The sequence below is a fragment of the Myodes glareolus genome, chromosome 3 (genome assembly GCF_982192425.1).
Source record: "Myodes glareolus chromosome 3, mMyoGla1.1, whole genome shotgun sequence".
NCBI lineage: Eukaryota > Metazoa > Chordata > Mammalia > Rodentia > Cricetidae > Myodes > Myodes glareolus.
This window is the reverse complement of record NC_142028.1, coordinates 126,548,524-126,558,020: the sequence shown is the minus strand read 5'-3', so window position 1 is coordinate 126,558,020 and position 9,497 is coordinate 126,548,524. Positions and strand designations below refer to the sequence as shown.

Sequence of the window (9,497 nt, the reverse complement as noted above, 5' to 3'; positions counted from 1 at the left end):
GTTACTATCAAACCCAAACCCAAACAGACAAATAAGCATTAAAAACAGAAACAAAAACAGAGCGTCTAAGGCCTGATAGGTTATAGTTAGTGATATACACTCTTATAAGGAATTCATTAAAGAATTTCTCACAGAAGAAACCTATAAAGTAAGGGAGACAGATAGGAAAGAATGAGTATTCAGGCAAATTCCTGTCTGTAGTGTGATCTTTTCACCCCAGAGCTTGTTAAACATTTCAGGGAGCTGGCAAGAAAGCCATCTCCCTTAGACAATATCCAGTGAAGGCCTTTAAAGGAGGTACCGGGGTCATTGTTAGAGGACTTGGCTTGTAGAGGCAACGGATGAGCCAAGTCCAGCAAAGACATCCAAGGAAGGAGAATCGGCAATGTCCACTAGATTGGAACCCAGCAAGCAGGAGAGGTAGGTGGCTGAGTCCAGGAAGTGTTCAGGTGCTAAAACAGGCAAAGAATTCAGTTTTAATTTATAGATGTTTGGAAAACAGAAGAAATACGTGGCCAGAGAGCAGTATGATATGATTTACATTTTTCAATGACCATTCAGACTCTTTGAAATGAGACAGGGAGCTCTAGGACTTGTAGGAAAGCACTACAGAGTTCTAGGAGGATTGGGACCTTGGCCTCACCTAGTCCATTGTTGCAGAAAACCAGCCAAATAAAATAACAGCTCATTTAAAACACGCTTGTTGAAGCTGTAATGAGTTGCAGGTTCAAATATACATAATTAAAATAAAGCAGTAGTCATCTATTAAAAATCTTAACAGGAAATAATGCAAAAAACTCACTAATATTTAATTTCTACCAATAGTATGTTGGGTTGACTTAGAATTTTGCTTAAATAATTGCTTATATTGCTTAAGTAATTGTTTCCTAGTTGTGTTAAAAATATAATTGAATATATTTCTCAATGGTTTCTTCTTCTTGGATGTGGATATTGGAAATTTGTTAATCACTTATATGGTTTTTGTTATATTTTTATTGGGGCACTTTAGTATAGGTCCAGATGGTAGAAAGTGCCTGTAGTTTATATATGTTCTGACATCAGAGAGACCAGAATTTGCTGTTGAGTAGTATGCAAGGAGGAAAGGGATGATGCTGATGTTGACGGATCAACATCATGAGATGCAGAACACTGCAGGGACCCAGGGTGAGTGATGCTGAACTTTAGACATAGCCTGGCAATAGCTGTTGGATCTTGAAATAGAGGTGATTCATGGGTGGTTGGATCTACCTGTAAAAGGGAATGGCGGGCTGCTTCCCGCCACCCGGGTGCCACTGTGTTGATGGAATGGTGGGCTGCGTTCCGCCTGGATCCCTGCTAGCTTACACCTAAAATAATTACACCGAAACTGTATTCTTTTAAACACTGTCTGGCCCATTACCTCCAGCCTCTTATTGGCTAACTTTCACATATTGATTCAACCCATTTCTAATAATCTGTATAACACCACGAGGTCGTGACTTACTGGGAAAGATTCAGCATGTCTGACCTGGCAGCTTCATGGCTCTCTGCCTCTGCCTGATTCTGCTTCTTTCTTCTAGCAGTCTGTTCAGTCTACTCCACCTATCTAAATCCTGCCCTATCAAAAGCCAAGGCAGTCTCTTTATTAACCAGTGAAAGTAACACATAGGTCACGTGACCCGGGGGAGGGGCGGGGCCAGGAGAGAGCCGTTTTTTGCGCGCTGGGGAACTGACGAGACCAAAGCTGCAGGAGAATGGACAGGAGGTGCAGCGAGATGGAAGGATCTTGGATTTGATTGATGACGCTTGGCGGGAAAACGAGCTGCCATACAAGGATGTTGCGATCCCACTGAGTGAGCTTCCAGAGCCTGAGCAGGACAATGGTGGCACCACAGAGTCTGTGAAAGAACAGGAGATGAAGTGGACGGATCTGGCCTTGCAATGTCTCCACGAGAATGTCCCACCTGCTGGAAACTGACGCTGGGTTTCTTTTTCTTGGTAGAGTTTTCAAAAATATGTAGGTAAAACTTGTTTCTTCTGTCTCCAAATTCAAATCTTTGAGTAATAGATCAACTCTCAAAGACGTAAAAAAAAAAAGAAAGAAAGAAAGTAACACATAGGCAGATGACCCTCCTCTATCATCTACCAGACTGAAGTTTCTCAGAAAGTCTTGGGACAGAGGTGAACTCTTATGGATATTTACTATGCAAATACTCTTTAAACTCTTAGTTGACATATTACCATCTGAGTGTATCCATAATGAAGAGATCCATGAACTAAATCCTGAAACAATCAATTTTGTGAAAGATTTGGAAATTGTGAGGAGCCATTTGTCAGTTATCCAAACTTGATGAGGTCATTTTATTTGAACCTTTGTTTTATTATATTAAACAAAGAATCATACAATACTTCAAATAACATAGAATAAATATGATACATAACTGGAATAAAATATTTTTTCAACCAAGCTAGACAAATCTTTGACCTAAAGTGAGAACTCGGGATATTAGCTATTGTATTCTTTTCTTCACAAGTGTCATATTATATCATTCCCAGACATAAGAAAACTCCCATATCTAAGAACTTGCCTTTTTCTTTTAGGATCAGAAAATTAAACTCTCTGTCTGCACTGAACCAAAAAGAATGAACATGAGGCTTGCTCCTGTGCCCTTTCCATGAGGCACACACCTTCATGTAGGTGCTGTATCTTTACTAACCTCAAATAGACTCCTACAGGGCAACTTAATTTTTATAATTGGAAAGCAGGTACTAGCACAGGAACCTAAGCTAGAAGAGGTCAGACCCACACTGCTATGGCTAGAAAGGCAACAGATGTGTCTTGTTGCTCATCTCAGTAGAAATTCAGAATAATTAGACCCCAGAGGCCAGTCTGTGGGCTGCTAAGGTGGACAGATATGCAAGGAAATCTCCACTGGAATGGATACAGCTAATGTCCTTCTGTTTTAATATTTGTGGTGAGAGAAGTAAGTTCACTTAAAGACATCCATGTCCTCAATCTTGAACCTAAGAAAAGTGAATCTTCCCTAATAAGGGGGGGTTGGCAGGTGTGACTGCACTGAGCCAGTTCGTAGAAGATAATTCTGGTAAGAATGGTATAACCTAACAAGTCCTTCAAGATTGAGGTACAAAATTAAGCAGTCAAAATCAAAAAAGGAGATGTGATCATAAAAATTGAGGATGGAGAGGGAGGGAGAGAAGACGAGAGAGAAAGAGTTGGGTGGTGAGTAGAAAAGAATGAGGAGGGAAAAGATGATGATGATGAGGAGGAGGAGGAGGAAAACAGAAGAGGGAAAGCCAGAGGCAGAGGGAAGGAGGTATATACATTGCTGGGTTTGAACGTGGAGGAAAACGTTACAAACCAAAGAATATGAACAGCCCACAGAAGCTGGAAAAGTACTAAAAATTAGATCCCTCCTACGGATTCCCCAAGGAGCACAGTCCACCCCAACACACTGATTTTAGTCAAATCCATTACGGATGTCTGAGCTCTCAAACTGTAAGATAGTAATTTTGCAATTTTATCGTCAATAAGTGTCGGGTCATTTACATTCGTAACAGTAGCAAGAGAAAGCTAATTTATTAAGCCTTATAAGTTATAAGGTTTAAGTAATAACCATAATGAAAATGTACCTATCTAGGAATGACATCATAAGTCTGAAACGCAGTTAAAGAGAAAGGAGTTAGAAAGCTCTGGGGCCGCCTAAACAAAGTCTGGTTATAAAGCACAGTTTACATCTTATCCTGCATTTTAACAATGATGCAATCAACTTGTCATAAATTACCAGCGACATGTTAGGATGATGAGGAGGGGGATTGTTCAAAGGAAAAAGTTTGTAGCAGAAGGCATAAGAGCCTCCTGACCGGATAGTGTGAGCAGCGGTATATGATTGATTGATTTCAATATAGTTCCATAAAATTGATAAAGAGTACAGGGTATGCCCAGGGTGTACAGGTGTCAGAGAACGCTGTCCTGGATCATCTTCATGCAGAGAATGATTTTAGACTTGAAAGAGGTCATGGACATCTGCCTACTCTTCCGACAGGTGAAAGAGCTAAAGCAGAGATGTTCTTACTCTGAATAGTGAAAGGAAAATTGCAGTTAAGTGTAGATATCAGGGTTCCTCTTTCACTTCCAGGCACCTCTTATGTGTCAAGCTAGTCTCAAACTAGGGACTTCTTGAAGCTCAGTGCTGTGAGGGGTTTGTCTCTTCCGCACTCCACATGAGTGCGAGTAAGAGGCAGGTTTGGGTTATGAAAGGGGCTACTTGATTTAATCACTCTCTCTATTGGACTGGGGGAGATGAATTTGTTAGTCTCAAGTTCAGGTTCTTCATTCCACAGGGGATGTGAATGCATAAACAGTCTACCCTTATGGGGAGCACTTGTTTGCCTAGAGGGGTCTTTTCCTTTTGAACTTCCTAGGGGAGTCTGCTTACATGTCAAGAAGAGCCAATCAAAACAAAAAAAGAGAACCCTGACAAGGGTTTGCAAAATTGCCTACAGATGTCTCCATTTCAGCAAACTGGAAACAGAAATCTTGTTTGAATTGCTGTAGCAACAGCATGAACAAAACAACACATGGCACGAAGCTGTCCTGTGGGGCCTGATAGCAATGTGGGGAGAGTAGAGCTGGGGGATTACAGACTTGGAGCCAACAAGTGGCTGAGGCTGGGAATCCCTCTGCGGAATGTGGAGCTTGTGTTCTGATGGAAACCACCACTCTCCAGGGCACATTCCCTCCAGTCTGAGCCCCAATGTGAGAATGTGAAAATGGGATGGGCAGGGGCCAGAAGGAAGGCCCGGACTGCCTTCTTGGCTCAAATCTTTATTGCATGAAACGTTCCAGATCACAACCAGTCATACACAATAACCACATATGTGCATCACTTCTCCATTTACAAAACATTTCCCCTCTTTTATCATCTGAGTCACTCAGTTTATCATTGCAACTCGCTCACCAGGGCCCCAGTAGATACCTAGAGATGAAGGTTGGTTGTTTGTTTTGCTTTGTTTTGTTACCGTTTAGATTTGCATAAACTTTTATTACTTAAAGAATCACAGAAAGTCATAAATCAAGGTCCCTGAAGTTTTACTTTCAATCCTCTGACTATCAAATCCTGATGGGAACCAAGTGAACGAGAGCCTCCTTCAGTCACGTCAGTGCTCTGAGAAATCCTAATTATAGTCATGCTTTTTGCCTATTAGTTGTATTAACAGTTCTCTGGGTGGCAGACTGGTGCTGGCCAATGTGATATGTCTTTATTTCTCTGTCTGCCTTTCCTTTGGAAGAAAGGTTGAAGATAGTGGAGATTTTAAAGTCCAGCAACAAAGCAGCTATATGTACACTGGAATCAGTTTAAACGATATACTTCTCTCAGTGTCTGAATGAGCCATTTTGAATCCTCCAATGAAATTGTCTAGTGGCCCATGATTCTAGTTCACATCCCAATTTTCTCAGTCAGTTTGAATTTTGATTGATTTTGAATAAGGCTTGAATGTTCAAACTGGCCACCTGATAAGAGATGGTCCTACTAGCATGTTTATGTTTTTGACATTGTAATGTGCTTCTTCTATGGTTCAGGTCATGGTGTCTAAGTTAAAATATCATACAATTACAGAATATATGGGTTAGTACAGGATGTATGGATTAGGAGGAAAATAGGAAGGCCCTCATTTTGGCTGCTCAAGGGGATCCCCAGCTCTTCCCAAGATCTCAAACTTAAATCTCAAATAATCAGAATAGATTTTATTTTTTTAAGGTAGGGAACAGTAGAAATGTTTTTATTGTGCCTCATGACTCAGAGTAGAACTAATAAATTGTTTTTCATGTGGTATGCTATCTGAAAGCGATGGTGGTTGTGTTTCTGTTGCAACTACCAGCGCTGACAGAGCAATAGCAATATTGTAAATAGGACTTAGAGTGAGGGTCTGATTTATTTCTGATAAGAATTTTGAATGACTGAGACTTCCATTTCTAGTCTTACAACAATTTTGAGAGTTAGTTTTTCCTTTACACTAAAGAGTAAGTTCAAAGTGACTTGAAGTAGGGACTTTCCCCAGGCCTCAGGGTGTCTCCAGGCAAAAAGGTAATGTCTTGTTTATTTGAATTTGATGACCTAGACCTCCTACCTAAAAACAACACCAGGACGCAATCCTGAACACGAAGTCCTTTGGAAATAAAGAAGTTGGCAGATAGTAGATTAAAAATAAATTACCAGAGAAACAAACCAAATCAAAATGAAACATAAAGAAGTGTGTGTGTGTGTGTGTGTGTGTGTGTGTGTGTGTGAGAGAGAGAGAGAGAGAGAGAGAGAGGTGACTACTCAGGTTACTGAGAGGAAAGAGAGTATAGCTGGAGTTCATTAGTGGGTTGTTTGGTTTCACTCATTTGTTTGATTTTAGTTGCTCTTTGAATGCTTAATGTATTCCAGTTACCATTAGTTCTACCAGAGCTCAATAGAAAAACTGTTTAATGGTCAAATATCCCATGTGACTTCCTCCCTGGGACAATTACACATGTATTATCTTAATAAGGGTCTTACTCAGCTAAAAAGTGGCAACAGAGTAGTTTACAATTGGTTTAAACCGATATTTCTAAAATACATTCAGTAATTTTTTTCTTTAATATGTCTTCTAGCATTGTATGTGGTCATGTTCTAAGAAATCAATCTGAGAAACTGCATAATAAAAAAGTGAAAAACATTCTCTTGGTGTGCCAAGAGGCCAGAGTACATACAAGAGAGGTTTAGGACTCCTAATAAATAGCTTTGAATCTTTCTTACAGTTATGTATTCCAGGAAGTTCAAACATTAGTGTCATGACTCGTGGAAGAAGTGACTTGTAGAGACCCCGCCTTTTCTGTGGATACCCACACCCGATCCAGGCGCGCGCTTTCCTGAACTCGGGCCCATGAGAATGGACGACTGTCCTGAGGGTTTGAACAGACACACACAAAAGAGACCTTGCTCACTTACCAAAGAGTAAATGGCCACTTTATTAAACTCAAGTCGGGTATTTATACCAGTGGGCAAGGGGGATCAAAAGGGCAAGGCCTCCTCCCATCAGGAGCAGGAGAAGGAGATTACAGGTCCCAGTGCCTCAGGCAGAATCAGCTGGGAGGGGCAGGCGTATGGGGCCCACTGCTAGAACCTTGTTTACAGGTGGAATCACCATAACAAAGAGAGCCAGGTTCTTTGTAAACTATACCCTCAAGCCAGTGCTAGTGCAGAATCTCCAGGGAGCTGGAGGTCACACGGCCCTGCGAATTGCCAAGGAAGAAAAGGGGAAAGACCTTGGTACCTACAGTGACTGTGTCACATTTTTCTTATGAAAGTCAAATAGTGTTCTCAACAGAAGCTCTGAAATTCTTACAGTCAGCAATTACGGACAATGCCTTACTCACCTCTGAAAACGAGGAAACTCATGGAAGTTTTGACGCTAAGACATTTGAGTCATAGAGACAGAATGTAAGTGCAGGGACCTCCATTGTCTTTCACTGAATTTTTCCCTTCCCATCGTGACAGCTGGGTGTGATAAAGCAGCAGCTGTTCACAGTGGCAGCTGAACTGCTGCTCTGTGAGGACTCTTTTGAGAACTGGATGAATGGGGTACTATAGGCAAGTTAGGGGACACTTTGTGTGGATCCTAGAGTAAGTTTGTATTGACACAGACACTTATAGATTTCAAAATGCCAGATGCCCCCCCATGAAAGACTGGGTTTGCATTTGAGATTGTCCCAAAGATGCAGGATAAATGAGGATTATTTCATCCTTTGCCATATGTGAAAGTGTGCCCTGCTAGCTTGGTGCATTGATGAGCGTAAAGCCAAAAAGATCAAAAGGAAAGTTCAAATCCTTGAGACATAGAGATTACAACCCAGAAGACCTAGCCTTCTATATTAACTTCTTTCTAACTTAAATATGCTTTTGACCATTGACAGATCAAATTCACCCCACGTCTAGAGAACATTTATTAGGGTAGTGACTATAGAAACTACCAATTGAATAAAATATAGCTCTTGCATTCTCTAGGACCACAATTTGGGAAGAAGGAAAAGAAATATATGATTAGTTTCTGAAGGAAAATACCACCCAGCCATTAAAGATAATGGCCCAATTAATCCAAAGAGCTATGGGAAACTAGATGCAGTGTCTGAGTTGGTCTACAAAGGATTTTATCCAACACTGTCATCCAGGCCAAGGGAAGAGCAAAGCCAAAGGCACAGCAGTGGCTTGGCCCTGGTGAAAAACCATCTAAACATCATAGTAGAGTGCTGGGTTTAATTCTGCTTGAGTTAGGGCAGCTTACCATGCTAGGGCTGGAGATACAGGAATGTGATGGATGAAAAGACTGCCCGTGACAGGACGGATAGTCAATGAAGATTTTCAACCAGATAGCATTGATATTTCAGAAAAAAGTAAGAAAAAATTGCAAGTGGTTGTCAAAATTGCAGCCTTGATGCTGACATATTAACAAAATGTCATTTCTTTCTCAGTCCATCTCCATCCTAGACTCTGGTTTGAAATGAGAAAGTCTGTTCCTCAGCTCCTTCCAGAATCAATCAACAGAGCATATTTCTATGGTGTTCAGAAAAATGCAGAATGAAGAGACTTATTTCTTCCTCATCAAAAATGTTGTCTCTTTCCTCAGAATGGACGCTGATCTATGAACAACTTGAAGCATGGGTTTTTGGTTTAACAAACCAAGAAAGATGGCTCCATCCCCACTGTGCTGTCCCCATCCTCCTGCCAACTCCAGGTATTTCTGGGCCGAAACCTCCCCTGGTTGGTGGTCTTTACCAGCACTGACAAGAATTCCAACTCGTACTTTAGTGTGTCTTGGGGACATGATCTCATCTGGAGCCTCCAGGTCTACTTTTGAGTTTTGGATTAAACATTGTTCTTAAATGTTAATTGGGAATTAGGCTGGTAGGTGTTTATAGGAACTTCATTTTCAAAAAGAGAAGGAATTTGTTTACAGCATTTCCCTAAAATGTCACCCCATGTTAAAGATTAGTCTTTTCCAGAATGTTACTATTTAACTGACTCTTCCAAGGAGACTAGTAATTTAATTTTATAGAGTAAGTCTCATCCCTGGGGCTCAATAGCAAGCAAAGACTTAGAAACATCCAGCAGTTTTGTTTCTTGAGCTATTCTATGACATCTTTAAATTGTAACATGCAATATTCAGAAATTTTAAATAAAACATTGTATGTATTAAACAACACACTTGCCTTCCTCATTTTTCAGAACTCTGAAAATCTCTTCCCTGCCACACTCTGGTTAGAGTTCCAGATTTCCATGGAATTTGGAATTTTACTTGAAATTCAGTGAATGATTGACTTGGGTGCAGAAAAATCTCTGAGGATAATAAATGTGATAAAAATATTTTCAGAGATTTAGGATGTCTAATTATGTATAGAGTACAGAAAACAAAAGTTGGCATTAATTCAATTAAACTCATAAAGTCGGTATTGAACTTGTAGTTAAAATCCTTCT

At 40.5% G+C, this 9,497-nt stretch overlaps 1 long non-coding RNA gene across 2 annotated transcripts; it reads left to right on the top strand.

Annotated features, from left to right (window-relative positions):
* The first annotated feature begins 1,708 nt into the window (after window positions 1-1,708).
* Window positions 1,709-9,183, top strand: LOC148122806 (uncharacterized). 2 transcript variants are annotated; one of them, XR_015737380.1, is made up of 3 exons: window positions 1,709-1,996; window positions 2,581-2,673; window positions 8,650-9,183. It is a non-coding gene; the product is annotated as an uncharacterized LOC148122806 (long non-coding RNA). The 2 variants fall into 2 exon arrangements; XR_015737381.1 differs by having other exon boundaries at window positions 8,495-9,183.
* The last annotated feature ends 314 nt before the right edge of the window (window positions 9,184-9,497 follow it).